The 21,044-nt window shown below is 42.1% G+C and overlaps 1 protein-coding gene across 9 annotated transcripts in view; it reads left to right on the top strand.

The window, feature by feature from the left end:
* ZNF385B (zinc finger protein 385B) overlaps positions 1 to 21,044 on the top strand; it is a 330,914-nt gene that overhangs the window by 197,215 nt on the left and 112,655 nt on the right. The window contains exon 1 of one of the 9 annotated variants that reach the window (XM_006119431.3): positions 1,199 to 1,340. The exons of the other annotated variants lie outside the window; for them this stretch is intronic. The gene's annotated coding sequence lies outside the window, so the exon portion shown is untranslated. Of the gene's footprint in view, positions 1 to 1,198; positions 1,341 to 21,044 lie in introns of those variants that run through there. 9 annotated transcript variants of the gene reach the window in all.

Below are 21,044 nucleotides of genomic sequence, written 5' to 3'. Positions count from 1 at the left end.
ACTAGGACTTTTCAGCTTGGAAAAGAGGCAACTAACGGGAGGGAGCATGATAGAGGTCTATGAAATCATGACCAGTGTAGATAAAGTAGTTCTGTTTACTCTTTTTCTCAACACAAGAACTAGGGGTCACCAAATGAAATTAAAGCAAACCAAAGGAAATATTTCTTCACACAATGCACAGTCAACATGTGGAACTCTTTGTCAGAGGAGATTGTGAAGGCCAGGACTATAAAACGATTAAAAAATGAGCTAGATAAATTCATGGAAGACAGGTCCATGAATGGCTGTTGGCAGGGATGATGTCCCTAGCCTTTGTTTGTCAGAAACTGAGCGATGGGGGATGAATCACTTGATGATGTCCTGTTCTGTTCATTCCCATCCCAGTCTGTTCTCTATTTAATTGAAAAGAAATACTGCTTATTTTCATTTTTTTGAATTTGTTCAAGGATGGGCTTGCCCAGAATCATTTAATATAAAAACATTACAGTGTCAGAAATCTTCTTTGCCTTGTCCTGGCTTAGTAAGTGGACCTCTGCTTCCAAAGTAAGATGAGTTTATCTAATAACATATCTTCCACAGACTAGTCTTTATTAAAGTTCAACAGTATGCTCTGTGGTTTAGTATTTCATCAAGGTTCACTAGGATTTTTGCATGCTTTCTGTAAAGGGATGCTGCTGACCAGCTTAATCTCAGAATAAAAATTGTGTGTTATTTATTAGAAATTAAAAATAATTAATTTGTTGGCTCGATTCCTGGTTGGAACCCAGTTGAGGTAAAGTGACATGCCTAAGGGCACACAATAAGTTAGTGGTAGAGACAGTATTGTACACTTAGGTCTTCTGCTTCCCAGACCTAGCCGCTGTTACCATACTATCTGTTGCACTCAGCAATTTCTAGCACTCTTCCCTCCCATTTTACCTAAAATTCCCATGATTTGGGCCTGATGCCATTTGTTTGATTACAGATCTTTAAAAACAAGTACTGAAAATGCACAGCTAAGTCTTAATCTATAAAAGAGCAGTACCAGCTTTCTGTCAGCTTAAAAACTGTCTGTTGAAACACTATTAAAATATCTATTGTCAGTCTTTTAGGTTATATTTGGTCTGATGATGTCATTAGGTAGGCTATCCTCCCTCTGGAATCAAGTTGCAAACACAGTCCTCAACAGTAATTAGAGCTAAGCGGCAATTACAGCACATGATTTGTTCAGACTTATCACTTGCCTGCTGTCTCTTAGCACCACACATCATAAAAACACCACGGTGAAATGAAGGAATTATTTATCTCTAATTCCACAGATTAGGCTGAAGTGGTCACAGACTATAGTCTTACAAATAAAGGTAAGTGTTACTCTGTGTTTAGCACATACAGGGGTTCCCCCCCCCTTACTAGGAATATAAATATAACACACAATTTAAAATTTAGAATAATTTCCTAACAGAGTACTCCGTTTGTTGTTTTTGGAGTGTGGGGATTTGTTTTTTGGTTAACCCAATCTTTTCCTGAAAGATTTTCTGGCAAATATAATAAATGTAGAAGGGAAAATTGATCCCTCGAAGTTAACAGAATCACAAAAGGGATGAATATGAACCAGAATTCAAGAAGTATCAAAGCAAGGTTTTTTTCCTCGTCTATGTTCAAGAAAATTGCTAATTTAGTAGCTGTGTAGCCTAATAGTCCTGTTCACAGTTGTCTGTTGTTGTTTCAGTGATGTTATCATATATCAATCCATACATTGGAACCATTATTAGAATGCTTTCTGTATCACCACACTCTCCTTCTGATCTTTCCTGGCGTCCTAGAATAGGAGGTGGAGCTGCAATATCTTACACTTAATGTGAGGGGATTTGGCTAGGCATATAGGATAGTGAGAGAACGTTCTGGAGCACTGAGGGAAGGAAGAGTAATAATGCAGGGATGAGAGGGGGGATGCAGAAGATGGGTAAAATGGAGTTGCAGCAAGAGAAGGAGGATTAGTGCCATAATAATTTGTTGTTTCTATAGTTGTTTATCTGAGGACCTCAAAACACTTGTCTCTGAACACTGCTCTGAGGTGATATTCTGAGTCCATTTAACAGACTGGAAAATGAGATTAAGGGGCTTTATCCATGGTCACACAATCTGTGTTGGAGCCAGGAACTGAATCTAGCCATCCTGACTCTAAGTCTTATGCTTTACCCACAGAATCATTTGAGACTGCATTATCATCAATACACAGCTGATGCTTGGCTCAACATCTTAACATTTCTGATTTTACTCTTACTCTCCTACCATCTGAATGAGGGATCTGGAAGAGAGTAACTGACTGCAGTTCATCTCAGCTGAGATGTAATAATGGTCTTGATATTGCTTGTAAATGCTGACCTCATGATCGTCCTCCATGTGTTTTTTTTTCACCAGGCTAAAATGTCCTCCTGTATTCAGATCTATTCTTGATGTCTTCCTGGAAACTCCAGTAAGTGCAGAATGTAGGTGCTGCTCTTGTAAGTGAGGAAAGGTGTTCTGAACACAAAATACCCGAACATCAAATTCAGCTTGGAGGCACTTGCTGTCCATAGCATGTTTAGGGATCCCATCTGCAAAATGTTTTCCCTTGGAATGTTTGTCAAAACCTGAATCTTAACTTTTTTTTTCCAGCACTGGACAGGATATTTTTATTTAGTTTGTATCAACACCCTTTCGCCAAGCTTCCAAAATGTTTCTTAGGCCCTGAGTAAAAGAGAACCAAGCTGTAGAGTTGGTTAGAATACAGAAAATCCTGACTTTCCATTGAATGAGTTTTCAGATTTGGGGCTTTTCTGCCAAAATTGAAGATTTATTTTTAGAAGAAATACATTTTGTGAAAATAGTCAATTGATTGAAAATTCATTTCTCTCTTGATTATTTTCAGAGGAAATTTTTCAGACAACCTTGCCTTACTGCCAAAATGATTATTTTTCTAACAGGTAATCAGATACTAAGGTGATGGGTACCAGTACAAGAACTTAGAGGAAAAAATAATTTGTGTTTTGTGAAGTCTGTGATTAAGTAGCCAAACTACTCTGAGATGATGATTATTTATATATACTACATACAAAAGGCAGGGTGAAAGTATCAAATACTTAGGCCTGTGGCTGAATCTGAAAAGATTTGGAAGTTCTCTCTAATTTGAATAAGCCCCAAAGTTCCTTTGGATAAAGTTGTCTTCCGTAGGGTTACCAGATGGCTTTCAAAAAAATACTGGACACACAAGATCTCAGAACGGGGTTGTGGGGGACCGGCTGGGTGGGGAGTGAGGTTGGCCAGAAGGAGGTCAGGGAGGAAGGAGGGGAACTGGCCAGAAGGGGATCTGGAGGAGTGGGGCTGGCCGGGGGAGATCAGGGGAAGAAACCGTCCTGCAGGAAGCAGGGCTGGCCAAGAGGCATTTAGGAGGGCCCCGGTCTCGGGCACACAGATCCCGGGGTGCTGCCCATCCTGTGCACGGATGAGTCTGGCCCTGGGGGGGGTTCATGTAGATGGGGCCATTTGTCGGGGAAAAAAACCTTTTTTGCAAGATCCTGTAAACCTCATTTTTTGAGTAATAAGGGATCTTGTGAAAAAGGTTTTTTTTTCTCTGACAAATGGCCCTATCTACATGGGGCTTTTTATCGGCAAAACCTCTTCTGCTTTTCTGGAAATGACCTGGTGGTGCACCACCTGTGAATTCCTCTATTCTGAGTGAATCCTTGACTGACTGGTTTCGCTTTGTGGCTTTATGCCCTGGAACAATTCAAAGCAACCATACTAAAATCAAGGATCTAGCTCGTTCTGTCTGTGATCATATTTGTTTAGGGATAAGCTATTTAGGAAGAGTCACAAGTATATAGGGTGATGCTAGACTACTGTGATCAATGGCAAAACTCCCATTGTCTTCAGTAAGGCCAAGATTTTGTTCACAGGACCTAAGAATACTGCATGTATTAATAGTCAACAGTGTTTGTTTAGAATGGTGCGATCCAGTACAACAAAATAGACTCTGCTAGGTTATGACATGCCAGATTCCATGCTGCTTTCCAATTGAGCAAATGGCTTTGTTTGTTTTAGAAGTCTGAAACATTAGTTTTGTAGAGAAACAAATAACAATATTTTCATGCTACTTACAGATAAAAGCAAATCGCAGTTGTACTGCAGCCAGCACATTGCCTCTAACTGTGGAGAAGGACGCTTCTTAATTTATTTAATTGCTTAAACTTGGTAAACAGCCATTGCTAATAAACATGCACTGATATTAATATGGTGTTTCTAGAGTTCATTTGACTTGTAAATATAACTTTTGAAAAAGAAACAAGTGAAAAAGTACAACATAGTGCCTGCCAAAATGAAATCATATGGCATGAGTATTTCCTCCTTTTCTGAAATTTGTATTGCACAGGAACAAATACAGGACAAAAGTTAGGAGAAGATAAAGACAATACAGGCTACAGAATCTGCAGCTTAAAAATTGAACAGATTATCACGAGATACAGGAGCTATGAAAGTTATTAAATGAATTTAACAATTTAAACATGATTATTTCAGGTGAGAGGTAAAAATACATTTAATAATTCTAATGATTTGGAAACTCCTTTTGCCCTTTTTGATATTTAAAATACAATGTCCATGATGATTTGTTGTTGATTTGCAAGTTTAACATGTAAAAGAGTTATAGGTGTAAAGTAAGGTTTCTTGGTGATTCATTTTCCTCTAAAATAGTGGAAGTGTTGTTTTTCTTTAACAGAAAGCTTTAAAGTAGACAACTGTCTTTTTCTGTTTCGAATTTTGGATACATATCCTGAATTCTAGAGATTTGTGGACAAATTCCTAGATGTCTTTCATATATTAGATAATAGATATCTAATCTTGTGTCTGTCCACGAGTCCGTTTGTTCAGAGCTCCTAAACAGTAAGTGCTAGGGCCACCAAATTTGATATACAGCTTCCTCTTCTCCTAATTTAAAGCAAGGTCAGGGTTTGGGAAAAGGATTGTTTTCCATAACATGCAAAGGTAGGGGCTGCAGTTGGAAGGGACACAATATGAGAGTGGCCACTGGGGGCAGCAAGCCTACTGGGGAGAGTTATCCTGGAGGCACCCATACTGCCAAAGGAGTTGCCAGCAGGGCTGGGACTCCATCATCTTGCCTGCCAGCACATGGGTAAGTAGTCCCTCTGCCCAAACCCTTTCCTCCTCCCGGCTCTTGGCCGTAGTGTTGGAGGGGGGAGAAAGGCCCTTGGTGGCTGAGGAGGAGGGTGGGGGGGAGGAAAAAAGATCCCTGGCAGCTGCAGAAAAAAGGAGGAAAAGGCCCTGGAAGGAGAAAAAAGTCACATGCTTTATGGGATCCCCTGCTCCGAGCCACTTTTCCCCCCTCCCACCCTCACTCTCAAGCACAGACTCTGCCCCCAGGCTCCTGCATTCTAGCCAGTGCCCCTGAGGTTCTGCCCCGAATTTTGCGCACACACCACTAGCCTGAAGGACCCAGGCAATGCTGGGTAAGACCACTAGTAAATTAGGGAGAGAGCCCTGTGTAGATATAATCTCTATGAATGAGGATTTCTATGGTTAGACATTAGTATCCCTGATCCGCAGGGCTCTACTCCTTAGAGACGCTGCAGCCAATGGACAGGAGTATGTTGTCTCTTCTCCAGGGGCCCAGCGCCTCTTGGGAGCAGAGCCCTATGGGTCAGTGGATGTCTGCATCCACGGGTAGACATCTCTCTCCATACTGGGCTCTAACTATATAAATATTTTAACTGATTGAAAACATCAGATTTTTCCTAAGTTCCACACATGTGAACTGTATGCGTAGTAGTCGCAATTTGTTGTACACGTTTTTAAATGGGAAAAGAATCCTTTAGTACTGAGGGATTTGAGGGAGAAAATTCTACTGAGGGGAAAAAGAAACATCTTAACAATTCATAAAAATTAAAATGGGGGAACAGTCCGTCCTCAGTATTCTAGAGACACAAGTTAGGTGAGAGAATTTCATTTACTGGACCAGAAATGAGTCTGCTGTTTGGCATTACAAGACAAACAAGGCTGTTTACAGGTTGTTGAATTGATCACCAAGCCATTAGGTTTCCAGTGCACCATTAATGGCTTTGATTAGCACATTTAAAACTATTAATGGATCGATACTTCATATTTCTAATTTCACATACAAGAATGATACTTGCACAAATATAGGATATACAAATCCAGCAGATTGTAACTATAAAATTTATATGTTACATATGTTTTGTATAAAGCATGTTGGAGTTATTCATATTCCTATTCCTAAGCCAATTTCCATAAGGCATGGGGACATCACAGTGAAGTGAATGAAAATGTGTTGTCCTTTCATGTAAATTATTTACCCAGTTATTCACTAGCAATCATTCTCAACTAAACAAGTTATTCTGGGAACTTTCTTGAAATGTTTGTTGTATATCTATCAATTGTATAATCAATGTACAAATTAATCTTGTATAGCTATTAAAAACTTCGCATTGTCAAAATTCAGAAGGGTCAGGGTTTCACTCCAAGTTTGTATGCTATATGACATTGGTAAGAGAAATCCTAAAGATATTTGACATATAGAAGCACTTTATTTCAAAATAGCTGGTTTCTTACAACTCAGCGCACAAGGGTGCACATGTATAGAATCTTCTTAATACATATAATTGTAGTACATTACTTTGTGGATGATTGATAATGGAAATATTAGCACTACATTGCACATTTTCATTTCTAAGGACAGAATGATTTTCATAGGTTAGCTTGTTTATAATGTGAAGCTAGATAGTGATTTTCAATAGTGCTATAACCTACTTATAATTCCCACAGGTTATACAGTATAGTCACACAATATGAAATGAATGCAGTTTGTTGCAGCAGTTATGTAAAAAAGGCAAAATCCCTTTGAGCCTATTGAGATCCAAAATGTTTGGTGTGTCAGTTTCTCTAATTTTATTCCTGTGCAAGGTCAGATATGGACTAAAATAAAAAGTTTCTTTGGACTGCCTTGCCTCCTGATCTTTAGGCAATTGACTCTTTGCTAATCAATAGCAATTAGTAACCAGTATAGATGAATAGTCATTCCGACTGGCTTTTGAAATACCACCTTTGACAATTCTACGGGTTTTTAATAAGTAGCCATGTACGTCAATGCTAGTGTTTCATATTCTTTAGATCACTTCATACATCGGTGGAAAAATTGACTGTTCCATTGATGTTTGAACAAGGTTTAAGAGGAATTAAGTAAATACAGCTTCTAGATTTCAAAATATGAATGCATCACAAAGGTTTTAGGGGTAATCTTATTGACTCTTGAATCAACCCATTCATTAATTAGTACAATGCTTTAGGGATATAAACTGCTTAGTATTTTTCCTATTGTCGGTGGAAAGCAAAGGAAGTGTCTCATACATGCTGCTGTTTTGATTCCGAAGTTGTTTTTTAAAATGAGTTATGTTGCCTGGGCAGTGATGCTCTCTCGGGATCATGTTAATTTGCCATTTGGGAAATTTGGATAAAGAATTGGTCTTGAAATCACTCTTCTTTAGCTCTGACAAACCATAAGAACCCATGTTACGAGCACTAACGTTTATTCTGCTGGTTGTCTCTTGCAAAAAAAAAAAGTAAAAAGTAAGAAAATTGATTGTGTGTGTTTGTGGGGTAGGGGAAATCTCAAAGTTCACTTTCTTAAAAATGCTTAATGCAGTACAGGTTGAACCTCTCTAGTCTGGCACCCTTGGGATCTGAACAGCACCAAACCACGGGAGGTCAATGTTGTCTAGCATCATTACCTACACTTCCACTGCTTACTGGACCCTTATCCATTTAGGGGTAAATTAGAGCTTAAATAACAGCACAGAATACTGAGAGCCAGTGTACTGGTGGTAGTAAACAAACTTTATGGGACTTCAGGAATCTTGGCCACACTCATATCTGGCTAACTAAAATCATGCCAGACCACAGATGTTGCCAGACCTGAAAGTGCCAGACTAGAGAGGTTCAATCTTTACTTCTAAAAAAGGGCTATACAGGCAGTCCCCGGGTTACGTACAAGATAGGGACTGTAGGTTTGTTCTTAAGTTGAATCTGTATGTAAGTCGGAACTGGCGTCCAGATTCAGACACTGCTGAAACTGACCGCCAGTTCTGACTTACATACAGAATCAACTTAAGAACCCCAGGCGTCCCTAAGTCAGCTGCTGCTGAAACTGATCAGCAGCTGATTCCAGGAAGCCCGGGGCAGAGCAACTGCCAGAGCAAAGCCTCAGAGGCGCGGGGAACCGCCGCTGCTGCCGCTCCAGTCTGGGTGCCTGTGGTCTGCTGGGGACGGTCCCGCGCCTCAGAGGCTTTGCCAGAGCCTCCTTGTCACTCTTTTTTTGCCGAAGTTTACTCACTAGGCTCTTGCCATTTTGATGCTGGACTATCGGGAGTGCCGTACAATTGGATGCCAGACTATTGGAGTTTTACTGTATTTCCAAAAATGACATACAAATATACCAGACCTTGCAGGTCACTCAACTGAAGTATTTATATGACTCATCACCACGGTGTCTGAATTCCATGTATTTAAAAACAGAAATAATCTCTCTCTCTCCCCCTCCTTCATCTGATTAGTTTATAGGCTTTGGAAATTTTCTGTTTGTTTGTTTAATTGTGTGAGTGAATGTTGGATGTCTCTGAGTATACCCCCCGCGGCTGCGGCTTCAGTCCGGGTGCCTGTGGTCTGCTGGGGACCGTCCCCAGCAGACCACAGGCACCGGGTCTCAAGGGGCAGCTGCAGCGGTTCCCGCGCTTCTGAGGCTTTGCTCTGGCAAAGCCTCAGAAGCGCGGGAACCCGCCCGGTGCCCCTGGTCTGCTGGAGACGGTCTCCAGCAGACCAGGGGCACCGGAGCAGCTTACGAACGGGGCTTTCTCGCCCCGATTTCCGGGGCGAGAAAGCTCCGTTCGTAAGTGCGGATCCGACGCAAGTCGGATCCGCGTAAGTCGGGGACTGCCTGTACTTCAATATTATTATATCTGCATCTTGCCATTTTCAGAACTCAGTATAAAATTGATTTATTTTACTTAGCTTTCTTTTAGTAGTAATCTCTCTCTCTCCCTGAGATATACTCAGAGACATCCAACATTCACTCACACAATTAAACAAACAAACAGAAAATTTCCAAAGCCTATAAACTAATCAGATGAAGGAGGGGGAGAGAGAGAGAGAGAGAGAGATTATTTCTGTTTTTAAATACATGGAATTCAGACACCATGGTGATGAGTCATATAAATACTTCAATTGAGTGACCTGCAAGGTCTGGTATATTTGTATGTCATTTTTGGAAATACAGTAAAACTCCAATAGTCTGGCATCCAATTGTACGGCACTCCCGATAGTCCAGCATCAAAATGGCAAGAGCCTAGTGAGTAAACTTCGGCAAAAAAAGAGTGACAAGGAAGCTGCGGCAGCAGCTGAACTGAGCAAAACCAGACGCGACCGAGTCAGTCTGCCACTGGCATTGTGTGACGCTGGACAGTGCTTGTGCTACAATAAAAAGGGTTGGGTTAACACTTTATATACTGTGTGTGTGTGTGTGTGTGTGTGTGTGTGTGTGTGTGTGTGTGAATCCAGTTTATAGTACCTCCTGATAGTCCGGCATATCCGATAATCCAGCACCACCTAGGTCCCAAAGGTTCCGGATTATCAGAAGTCTACTGTATCAGCTTCTGATGAAAGTAGATAGTATTGAAGCAGGGATCCCGATAGTGGAACATCATTTTAATACTGGTTCAGCTCTGAAGAGAAGAACCCTAATTGATTATTTTAATACATATTTCATTTACTCATTTAAAATATGATTTACTTGAACACATGATTCTTCCAAATATTCATCTATAAATAAGTGTATTAAGGACTCAAAGGACTTCTTCAAGGGATATCAGAGTCCCCAGAGAAGTAGATGTTGGCTTGGATCATTATTTTTTAGTGGTTACATTATAAATTAAACTCAAAAGATCACTACGATGGTGCAAATAGAGTGTTACAGCAATAGAGAAGTTCAAGGACAAAGAAATAGGTCAGATTCCAGATTGCATTTCACAACCATTTCAATGTTTAGCGGGATCAAGCTGATGAAAGGCAGGAAGACATATGGTCGAACTGGAGAAAGACTGTAGTCAAGGCAACAGAGGAAGCAATGGGCTGCCAAAGATGGCAGAAGATGCGTGAATTACATCTGGAACATGGGCAGTAACTAGCAGAACGCTTTGAAAGCAAAAAAGGAACAGTGAAAAATGCAGGCACAGTTCTTAGAGGTGGATGCAAAATACAGATAAAAGGACAAAGAAATAAGGACGAGTTGCAAGGAAGATAAAAGTGCCTGGGTTCAGAAGAAAACTGCAATGGCGGCAGCAAGGAGGGAAGACTTGAAGTAGTTTCACAGAACAGTGAAAGACCTCTTGGAAGAGCCAGATTTTCACAGGTGATGCCCATCAGGCACTCTCATGGACAGAATATACATGGGAAAACAAGTCAGATGATGGAAAGAACATTTGTTTTCCAAATTAGACTTTCCAGGACCATGCACATGATCAAGAGATATTACCATGCACATATTCAAGAGAAACGCCAATGCTAAGTTTAAAACAGGAGGGGGACTGATAACACCCAATGAAATTAAAGCAGACATCAAAAGCCTCAAACAGGAGAAAGCTCCTTGGTTTGACAAAATGCAAGCAGTGGTACTCAAGGCAGGTGGTGACATTGCAATCTCTGGATGAATTCAGCTAATGCCTACACAACCAACGGGATGACAGCCATCCACCTTGAAGGTTTGTTCTAAGTTCCCATAGTGGCTTTGATGTTCTGAGCTGATGTTCTGAAAAGGCAGAGAGAGAGAGAAGAAAACACAAAATCCAGTGTTTAATTCAGTGGTTCCTATTCTGCTACCCTCCAACACTCATTTGCGCACACTGCAGGAAAAGTTGCCTTGAATGGTGCAAAGCATCCCTTAGTGATTCAGCATGGCTGGAACTATTGGAAGAATTTGAGGATGGGTAGTCACTAAATGGAGCACACGAGGGTAGGATGGATTTATAAAATTCCCTGGGGAATTAGCTCCCAGCTCTCACTCAAGACATGAACACCTAACTTCCATATGCACTTTTTTAAATTCCCAACCCAATTGTCTTTGTGTGACTTAAGAAAACTACAGACAAGATCACAGTAAAAGACCAGGCATAGGAAAACTAGCTAAACCCTATTGTTCATTGAAACTTTCCTTCAAGAATATCTTGCCACTCTATAAATCTTCATGTTTGAATGGGAACTGGCCTTTGGGATTTGGTGATCATGTTGATGAATCTGTAGTATAGAATGGAGGGTTAATAAGCACTTATGGTTGTGACTGATTAGAGCAGATGCCTGTATGGGGGTGGGGAAGAGGGGAAGTACAGCATAAAACTTTAACAGCATGCTTTAAAATTCCTCTACAACACCTGTAACTGCAATTTTTTCAAGATATTGCTTATTTTTAAATCACCTATTTTGTGGAATTCTGTAAATGTTGTTAGGAAATTGTGCTTTTTAATACGAGGGACTAAGAAAACACTGATTCACATAAGAGATAGTCTAGAGCGGCATTGTATACCTACCAATGTTTGAAAGCTATAAATAAAAACATTTAAGGACAAACCTTTTATCTCCATTGAAATACACTTGAGTGGATAAGATGTACATTTACAGTTTAAAAAAAAAAGAGAGAGCCTTTTCTAAATAGAAAACAGGACTATGTAGCACTTTAACGACTAACAAGATGGTTTATTAGGTGATGAGCTTTCGTGGGCCAGACCCACTTCCTCAGATCAAATAGTGGAAGAAAATTGTCACAACCATATATCCCAAAGGATACAATTAAAAAAAATGAACACATATGAAAAGGACAAATCAAATTTCAGAACAGAAGGGGAATAGGTGGGGAAGGTAAATGTCTATGAGCTAATGATATTAGAGGTGATAATTGGGGGTAAGCTAACTTTGTAATGGGTAAGATAATTAATGTCTTTGTTTAAACTTAGGCGTAAAGTGTCGAATTTAAGAATGAATGACAGTTCAGAGGATTCTCTTTCAAGTGTGGTCTGAAAAGGTCTTTGAAGCAAGATGCAGGTAATCAAATCATTGAGGCAATGTCCTTTCTGGTTGATATGGCAAGAAACTGTTTTTTCTTTGTGATCCTGTCTAATATCTGTTTTGTGGGCATTGATTCTTTGGTGAAGTGTCTGAGATCTTTGTCCAATGTACACAGCAGACGGACACTTTCGGCACATGATAGCATAAATTATATTTCTGGATGAGCAGGAATATGTGTTCTTGATCTTATAACTCACATGGTTAGGTCCAATAATGGTATCAGCAGAGTGAATATGTGGACAAAGCTGGCAACGGGGTTTGTTGCAAGGGAAGGTACCAGGGTTGGTATTAGTGTGGTATGTCCTGTGGTTGTTGGTAAGAATCATCTTGAGGTTAGGTGGTTGTCTATAGGAGACTATGGGTCTGTCTCCCAGAGCCTCTTGGAGTTTAGTATCCTGTTCCAGTATAGGCTGTAGTTTATTGACAATGTGTTGGACAGGTTTAAGTTGGGGGCTGTAGGTGATGACAAGTGATGTTCTGTTGTTGGTTTTCTGGGTCTGTCTTGAAGTAGATGGTTTCTAGGTATTCGTCTGGCTCTTTCAATTTGCTTTTTTATTTCTCTGGGTGAGTAGTTGAGATTTATAAATGCTTGGTAGAGATCCTGAAGTTTCTGATCTCTGTCAGTGGGATTAGAGCAGATGCGGTTGTATCGAAGGGCTTGGCTATAGACGATGGATCGTATGGTGTGTTCTGGATGGGAGCTGGAGGCGTGTAAGTAACTGTATGAGTCGGTGGGTTTTCTGTAGAGAGTGGTATCTAATTTTTCATTGGTGATTTGTATTGTGGTGTCCAGGAAATGGATCTCTCGTGTAGAATGGTCCAGGCTGAGATTGATGGTGGAGTGTAGGTTGTTAAAATCTCTGTGGAATGTCTCCAGTGTTTCTTGGCCATGCGTCCAGATCATATGATGTCATCGATGTAGTGTAAGTAGAGAAGGGGTTAAGGGAACGGGAGTTGAGGAAATGTTGCTCTAAGTCAGCCATAAAGATATTAGCGTACTGTGGGGCCATGCGTGTACCCATGGCTGTGCCGCTGATCTGGAGGTATAAGTTGTTCCCAAACTGGAAGTAATTGTGGGTGAGAACAAAGTTACATAGGTCTGCTGTCAGATTGGCAGTGGTGTCCTCTGGGAAAGTGTTTCTAATTGCTTGTAATCTGTCTTCATGTGTGATGTTGGTGTATAGAGCTTCTACGTCCATGGTGGCAAGGATGGTGTTATCGGGGAGGTTATCGATGTTTTGTAGTTTCCTTAGGAAGTCAGTAGTATCTCGGAGATAGCTGAGGGTGCTGGTTGTGTAGGGTTTGAGAAGAGAGTCTACATAGCTGGATAAACCAGTAGTGAGCGTGCCGATACCTGAGATAATGGGACGTCCGGGGTGTCCAGGTTTATGGATTTTGGGAAGCAGACAGAACAATCCTGGTCAGGGGTCAGAAGGTGTTTCTGTGTGGATTTGTTCCTGAGTAGCTGTAGAGAGGCTTTTAAGGAGACAGTGTAGTTTCTTTTGGTATTCCGAGGTGGGTTCAGAGGAGAGAGGTTTCTAAAATGTGGTGTTGGAGAGTTGTCTGGTTGCTTCTTGGTTATAGACGGCCTTATACATAATGACTGCAGCACCCCCTTTGTCAGCTGGTTTGATTATAATATCCAGGTTGTTTTTGAGACTCTGGATGGCATGGTGTTCAGCATGGCTGAGATTGTGTGTCGCTTGTTGTCGTTTGCGAATAATGTCAGTCTGTGCGTTGTTGCGGAAGCTTTGTATATAGAAATCCAGATTGTAATTCCTACCATCAGGGGGAGTCCATATAGAATTATTTTTCCTTTAGTGTTGATAGGGGAGATCTGGTAGGTCAGATTGATGTTCATTGGTGGTTTGGAAATATTCTCAGAGGCGGTGAAAAAAAGCCTCAAGGTCATCACAAAATTGTATCCAGTTTGTGGGGGACGTGGGGCAGAAAGAGAGACCCCGGGATAAGACAGACTCTTCTGCTGGATTGAGTTTGTAGCTGGAGATCAAGAACACATATTCCTGCTCATCCAGAAATATAATTTATGCTATCATGTGCCGAAAGTGTCCGTCTGCTACGTACATTGGACAAATGTCTCAGACACTTAGCCAAAGAATCAATGCCCACAAAACAGATATTAGGATCACAAAGGAAAAACAGTTTCTTACCATTTCAGCCAGAAAGGACATTGTCTCAACGACTTGATTACCTGCATCCTGCTTCAAAGACCTTTTCAGACCACACTTGAAAGAGAATCCTCTGAACTGTCATTCATACTTAAATTCGACACTTTACACCTAAGTTTAAACAAAGACATCAGTTATCTTACCCATTACGAAGATAGCTTCCCCAATTATCACCTCTAATATCATTAGCTCACAGACATTTACCTCCCGTCTCCATCCCTCTTCTGTTCTGAAATTTGATTTGTCCTTTTCATATGTGTTCATTTTTTTTAATTGTATCCTTTGGTATATATGGTTGTGACAATTTTCTTCCACTATTTGATCTGAGGAAGTGGGTCTGGCCCACGAAAGCTCATCACCTAATAAACCATCTTGTTAGTCTTTAAAGTGCTACATAGTCCTGTTTTTTGTTTGTTACACCAGACTAACACGGCTACATTTCTATCACTTTTCTAAATAGGAATTAATAGTATGCATGATGATATGTGAACTATGATCTCTCTGCCAATATTCTTTAGAATTAGTGGGCTTTCCTGTCCTGCATGGTAGCTGTGTGAAGCACACCAATCTGGTACTGAATGAGATGTACTTAAGATTTGAGTGTAGATTTTTAGAGATGAGACTGTGGCACTAGTCCATTTTATCTAATCACATCCCCTTTCTGGTGTTTGGATTAAGTTTTTGTTGGGATGGGTAATCTTTCTTTAATCAAATGAGAGAAATATTGTATTATACTAGAGATGGACTGAAGTGATTCTTCTCACCATATCTAACAGTACATCTAATCTACTAGCTATACATAGTTTTTTTGCTGTCATACAAATCAAACTATGGTAGTTAACCATGACAGCTTTTGATAATCAGTGGAGAAAATCCATCTGATTTTCAGGTTGTTTGAAGCCATACATAGATGATAGCAGGTGCTATCTAAGAGGTATAGTATTTGTTACATAGAAGGGTTGGTTGTTCTGAGGCACATTTGTGCAGGAAGTGAAAGGAGAATTATTCTAATAAAATGGGAAGTGTGCCAGGTCAGATCTTCAGTTAGGATTAAAAAAACAAACTGAACTGAAAAAAAAAAAACCTTTCTATTTTAGCTTTTCAGAGGGGTATAAAAACTTTCTGTTGAGGTCTAATATTTTTTGGCAAAATCTCTGCCTCTTTCCTGAACCTGATGATGTAACTGTAGATAATTCCTGTAGCTGGGGTCAGAGCAGCAGCAACAACAACAGATGAACTAGGAAAAATAAGCCACATAATAGATGGAACACTAGGTAATCACTTAGTAGGAAATGATTTTTTTGTTTGTTTTTAATTATTTGAATCCAAATACTGGGAATTTCTTCTGTTATAGAATATATCTTAATAGTGCATATGGAAAGAGGTCTTTTGTTTCTTGAAGCTGTCACAATGAAAAGTGTGGTAAAACAGTGTTTACATTAATAATAAACAGGTCAAGGTGGGTGACTTGATTTGCAAGAAAAATCACTTATATTTATGCACAAGATTTACTAGTGTTTTAAAACAATCTGACACAGTAAAATGTCTGTATCATTAAAATGCTAATGAAATGGTAAACATCTGCTAAGTTTATAATGATAATGAACATTATCAGCTACATCTTTCTTGGGTGTGTATTCCTGCTTGGTTCACATTTGCATAAAAATTTGATTGGGTGATAGCGGGATTGTGTTTGACCTTTATGGGGAATGTGGTGCAACTCTGTGTTCCATTCTGCTTGATCTGATGACTCTTAAATGAAGAGGCTGTAGCCTTGTCACATCTGGTCATCTTTTCCTGCTAATGTTGCCAGCGATTTTTACAGCGAGGTTGGGGGAAGAGAGAATGGCCAATGGTCCTCTGTAACTTAAATGGGAGGGGCAGTGGAGCAGTGGGATTTTTAAAGTCAACTGCAGGGAAAAAAGTGAAAATGGTTAAACACAGGTTTCTGTGTTAACCGCCTTCATTAATGAAACTGTAGGGTGCATGTTTTAGGGTGGGTTCCTTAGAAACTCTGAATCCATCCTGATATCCTGAAGATATTCCATATTACTACTTTGATATCATATATCACGGGCTGTACAAACATCAGTGAGGCTTCTGGGATATAGTGTGTTAAATTTGATATATCTCTCGTCAGCCAGGTCTCAGATCAGCAGGGAATCCGCTCACAACATGCTGAGCTCTTGGGGAGCTCCAGCTCCCTGCCCAGGGCTACTTCTTACCCAGTTGACAATTGTCCACATCTTCCCCACCTGCATCCTTTGAGCTGGGCGCTTCCCCAGCCAGTCTCTGTTGGCTGGCCTCTGCTGCAATGTCCGGCTGCTGCATCTTCTCCTCCCGAGCTCTGGCGGCAGTTCCTGCCTGCTGCCTCTGCAGTGGTCAGCCCTGACTGAGCTGCTTCACTGGCCTTTATACTGGTCCTCCAGTTGGAGCATGTCCAGGATGACTGTGAAAGTGGGGCCCTCTCAGACAGGAAGGCCTGGTTAACACTTGCCAGCCCGGTGCAGGGTTGGTACACCTTGTCAGAATCTAAAACAGCAGGATCGGCTAGTAAAAATACAATACAGTCATCCTTTTGCAGCTTTAGTAAATCTCTTGTTGCCCCATTATCTTGCTGATATATTTTTTTCATTGTAGATCTAAGGAAGAGTCTCTAGGTGCATCAGACTGCCGTTAGCTTTTTAGGGTTCATGAATTCACTTGAATAAGCTCTGACCTATAGTTAATTAGGCATAACTGTCAATGACTCAAATCTGTGCAAAATATAAAATGTAACTTACCAAAAGATTTCACAGTTTTAAATTTTGTAGTGATAGGGCTGGGAAAGGAGAAAATGTAGGGTCATGTTATAAGGATCAGTCCTCCACCCAAGAATGAATGTAACCAGCCTGATTGGGGTACTGCTGCCATCTTCTGTCCATACCTTCAGTGGCCTCCAGGATTCACCGATGCAAGAAAAAGAGAGACTTACACTATGGCATTACAGTCTTATGTGGTGACTAAAAGTAATATATTTACTGTTTCCTATTCAGTAGTATCTACAAAGAACCTGTCTTGTATGGTAGGCTATCTCGTCAACCCAGGTATCCACAGCAGGGTTCACAATATTCAATCTGTTTCTGAAGTATACTAAATGGTATATAAATGGTGTCTATAAACTTATATTGGTGAGGTCAAAAGACCATGAGACTCTGTTCCAGGCACAAGGATTGTTAGGAAGAGATGGGATCCACCTAACGAAGAGAGGAAGAAGCATCTTCGCGGGCAGGCTTGCAAACCTAGTGAGCAGGGCTTTAAACTAGGTTCGTTGGGGGACGATGACCAAAACCTTGAGGGGAGTAGGAAAGTCGGATACCGGGAAGAAATGCAGAGAGGAACAAGCAAGAAAGGAGGACCCCTGATTTGAATGGAGAAGATAGGGCGATCAACTGGTTATCTGAGGTGTTTGTACACTAATGCGAGAAGCCTAGGAAACAGGAAGAACTGGAGGCCCTGGCCGAGTCCAAGAAATATGATTTAATTGGGATAACAGAGACTTCGTGGGATGACTTGCATGACTGGAGCGCTGTCATGGAAGGGTATAGACTGTTTAGGAAGAACAGGCAGGGGAGAAAAGGAGGAGGAGTTGCACTATATGTAAGAGAGCACTATGATTGCTCCGAACTCCAGTATAAAGAGGGAGAAAAACCTGTTGAGAGTCTATGGGTTAAGTTTAAAGGAGCAAACAACAGTAGTGATGTTGTGGTTGGTGTCTACTACAGGCCACCAAATCAGGTAGATGAGGTAGATGAGGCTTTCTTTGGACAACTGAGAGAAGCATCTGGATTGCAGGCCCTGATTCTTGTGGGGGACTGTAATCACCCTGACATCTGTTGGGAAACCAATACGGCAGAACACAGGCAATCCAGGAAGTTTTTGGAGAATGTTGGGGATAACTTCTTGGCACAAGTGCTGAAGGATCCGACCAGGGGCCATGCGCAGCTTGACCTTCTGCTCACAAACAGGAAGGAAATAATAGGGGAAGTAGAGGTGGGTGACAACCTGGGAAGCAGTGATCATGAGATGGTAGATTTCAGGATCCTGACCAAAGGAAGAAAAGAGAGTAGTAAAATACACACCTTGGACTTCAAAAAAGCAGATTTTGACTCCCTCAGAGATCTGATGGGCAGAATCCCCTGGGATGGTAACATGAAGGGGAAAGGAGTCCAGGACAGCTGGCAGTGTTTTAAAGAAGCCTTATTGAAGGCACAAAAAGAAATAATCCTGAAGCATAGCAAGAGATGCAAACATGGTAGGAGACCGGATTGGCTAACAGGGGAAATCCTTGGTGAACTTAAGCACAAAAAGGAAGCTTACAAAAAGTGGAAACTTGGACAAATGACCAGGGAGGGGTTTAAATGTATAGCTTGAGAATGCTGGGGGGGTTATCAGGAAGGCGAAAGCGCAAATGGAATTGCGACTGGCTAAGGATGTGAAGGATAACAAGAGAGGTTTCTACAGGCATGTTAACAAGAAGAAGGTGATCAGAGGGGGTGTGTGGCCCCTACTGGATGAAGGAGGTAACCTGGGGTATGTCTACACTACAGCGCTAATTCGAACTAGCATGTCCACACAGAGTGGACCCTGAACAGAAGTTAAGGATGGCCGGAAGCAGTGCTGGCAGGGCATCAGATGAGGACTTAGAGCATGGAGCTGCTGTCTCAGGCTAGCCGAGGGCTGTGCTTAAAGGGACCCGACCCCCACCCCGGACAGACAGTTCTCAGGGTTCCCCGCTTGCAAAGCAGTCCTGTCTTGGAGTGTCCTGAGTGCCCACACGCGGAACATCACAGCACTCGGCCATCACCCCGGCTGCACTTGCCGCAGGCTGCCATCCGGGGGGAGGGAGCAATCGGGGGGCTGCAGGAGAACTTCCACCCTGAGAAGCCCGCAGAGCCAGCCCAGTCCTCCCCATCGGGGCGCGTACCCCATTCCTCCCTCACCTCCTTCCACTTACCCTTCCCTAGCCCCCCTTCCTGATGTACAAAATAAAGAAAACGTGTGTTCAAAAATAGAATCTCTCTTTATTGAACAAAACTGGGGGAGACTGGGAAAAAGAGGTGGGAGAGGGGAAGAGAGAGGCTGGGAGAAGGGAGGGAAAGTAAAATGATCAGGGGTTTGGAACAGGTCCCATATGAAGAGAGGCTAAAGAGACTGCGACTTTTCAGCTTAGAGAAGAGGAGACGGGGGGGGGGGGATATGAAAGAGGTCTATAAAAGCAAGAGTGGTGTGGAGAGGGTGCATAAAGAAAAGTTCTCCATTAGTTCCCATAATAGAAGGACTAGAGGACACCAAAGGAAAGGAATGGGTAGCAGGCTTCAAACTAGTAACATAAAGTTGTTCTTCACAAAGCAAAGAGTCAACCTGTGGAACTCCTTGCTGCAGGAGGCTGTGAAGGCTACAACTAGAACAGAGTTTAAAGAGAAGTTAGATCAAGTCATGGAGGTTGGGTCCATGGAGTGGTATTAGCCAGGGGGTAGAAATGGTGTCCCTGCCCAAAGTTTGTGGAAGGCTGGAGATGGATGGCACGAGACAAATGGCTTGGTCACTGTCTTTGGTCCATCCCCTCCAGGGTTGGCTGCTGTCGGCAGACAGGCTACTGGACTAGATGGACCTTTGGTCTGACCCAGTACGGCCATTCTAAGCTCAGGGCTCAGAGTCGGGGGTCTCAGTGGCCACCTTGATTTTCACGCAAACCTGCTCCTGGGTGGCCAGGCTGGCAGCTCTTCTGCCCTAGATGGCCACTTTCCTGTGCCTAGTGCAGAGTTCATGGACGAGGTCCACGATGTCTGCACTAGACCAGGCGGGTGCCCGCCTCTTTCGGTCCTGGCCTGGCTCCCGAGAGCCGCCAGCCTGGTCCCAGGAAGAGGCAGAGGGCTGGGGGACATCGGGTGGCTGGCTCATAGCGTGCCAGGTGCAGGGTCTGCTGGCTGGGTGCTGGCAGGCTTGCACCTGGCATGGGCACCATAGCCAGCCCGTGCCCCTTTAAGGGGTCCGGGGCCGGGAGGAGGGCATACGAGTTTCCCTGGTGGTGCCCAGAGTGGCCACCAGGGAAAGCTGGGGAGGGCTAGCCTCCCACTAGTTCGAATTAAGTAGCTACACAGCCCTTAATTCGAACTAGTAAGTTTGAACTAGGCTTAGTCCTCGTGCAATGAGGTTTACCTAGTTCGAACTAAGCGCTCCGCTAGTTCGAATTAAGTTCGAACTAGCGGAACGCTAGTGTAGCACCTATGAAAGTTAATTCGAACTAACGTCTATTAGTTTGAATTAACTTTGTAGTGTAGACATACCCCCAGTGACAGATGATGTGGGGAAAGCTGAAGTATTCAATGCTTTCTTTGCCTCTGTATTCATGGACAAGGTGGGCTCCTGGACTAATGCGCTAAGTGATGCAAGATGGGATGAAGATGGACAGCCCTTGGTGGGTAAAGAACAGGTTAGGAACTATTTAGAAAAGCTAAATGTACACAAATCCATGGGTCTGGACTTAATGCATCCGAGGGTACTGAGGGAGTTGGCAAATGCCATTGAGGAGCCTTTGGCCATTATCTTTGAAAAGTCATGGAGATTGGGAGAAATCCCGGATGACTGGAAAAAGGCAAATGTAGTGCCCATCTTCGAAAAAGGGAAGAAGGACGATCCAGGGAACTATAGGCCAGT

This window comes from Pelodiscus sinensis, chromosome 7 (genome assembly GCF_049634645.1).
Source record: "Pelodiscus sinensis isolate JC-2024 chromosome 7, ASM4963464v1, whole genome shotgun sequence".
Classification (NCBI taxonomy): domain Eukaryota; kingdom Metazoa; phylum Chordata; order Testudines; family Trionychidae; genus Pelodiscus; species Pelodiscus sinensis.
This window is presented reverse-complemented; position numbering and strand designations above follow the sequence as displayed.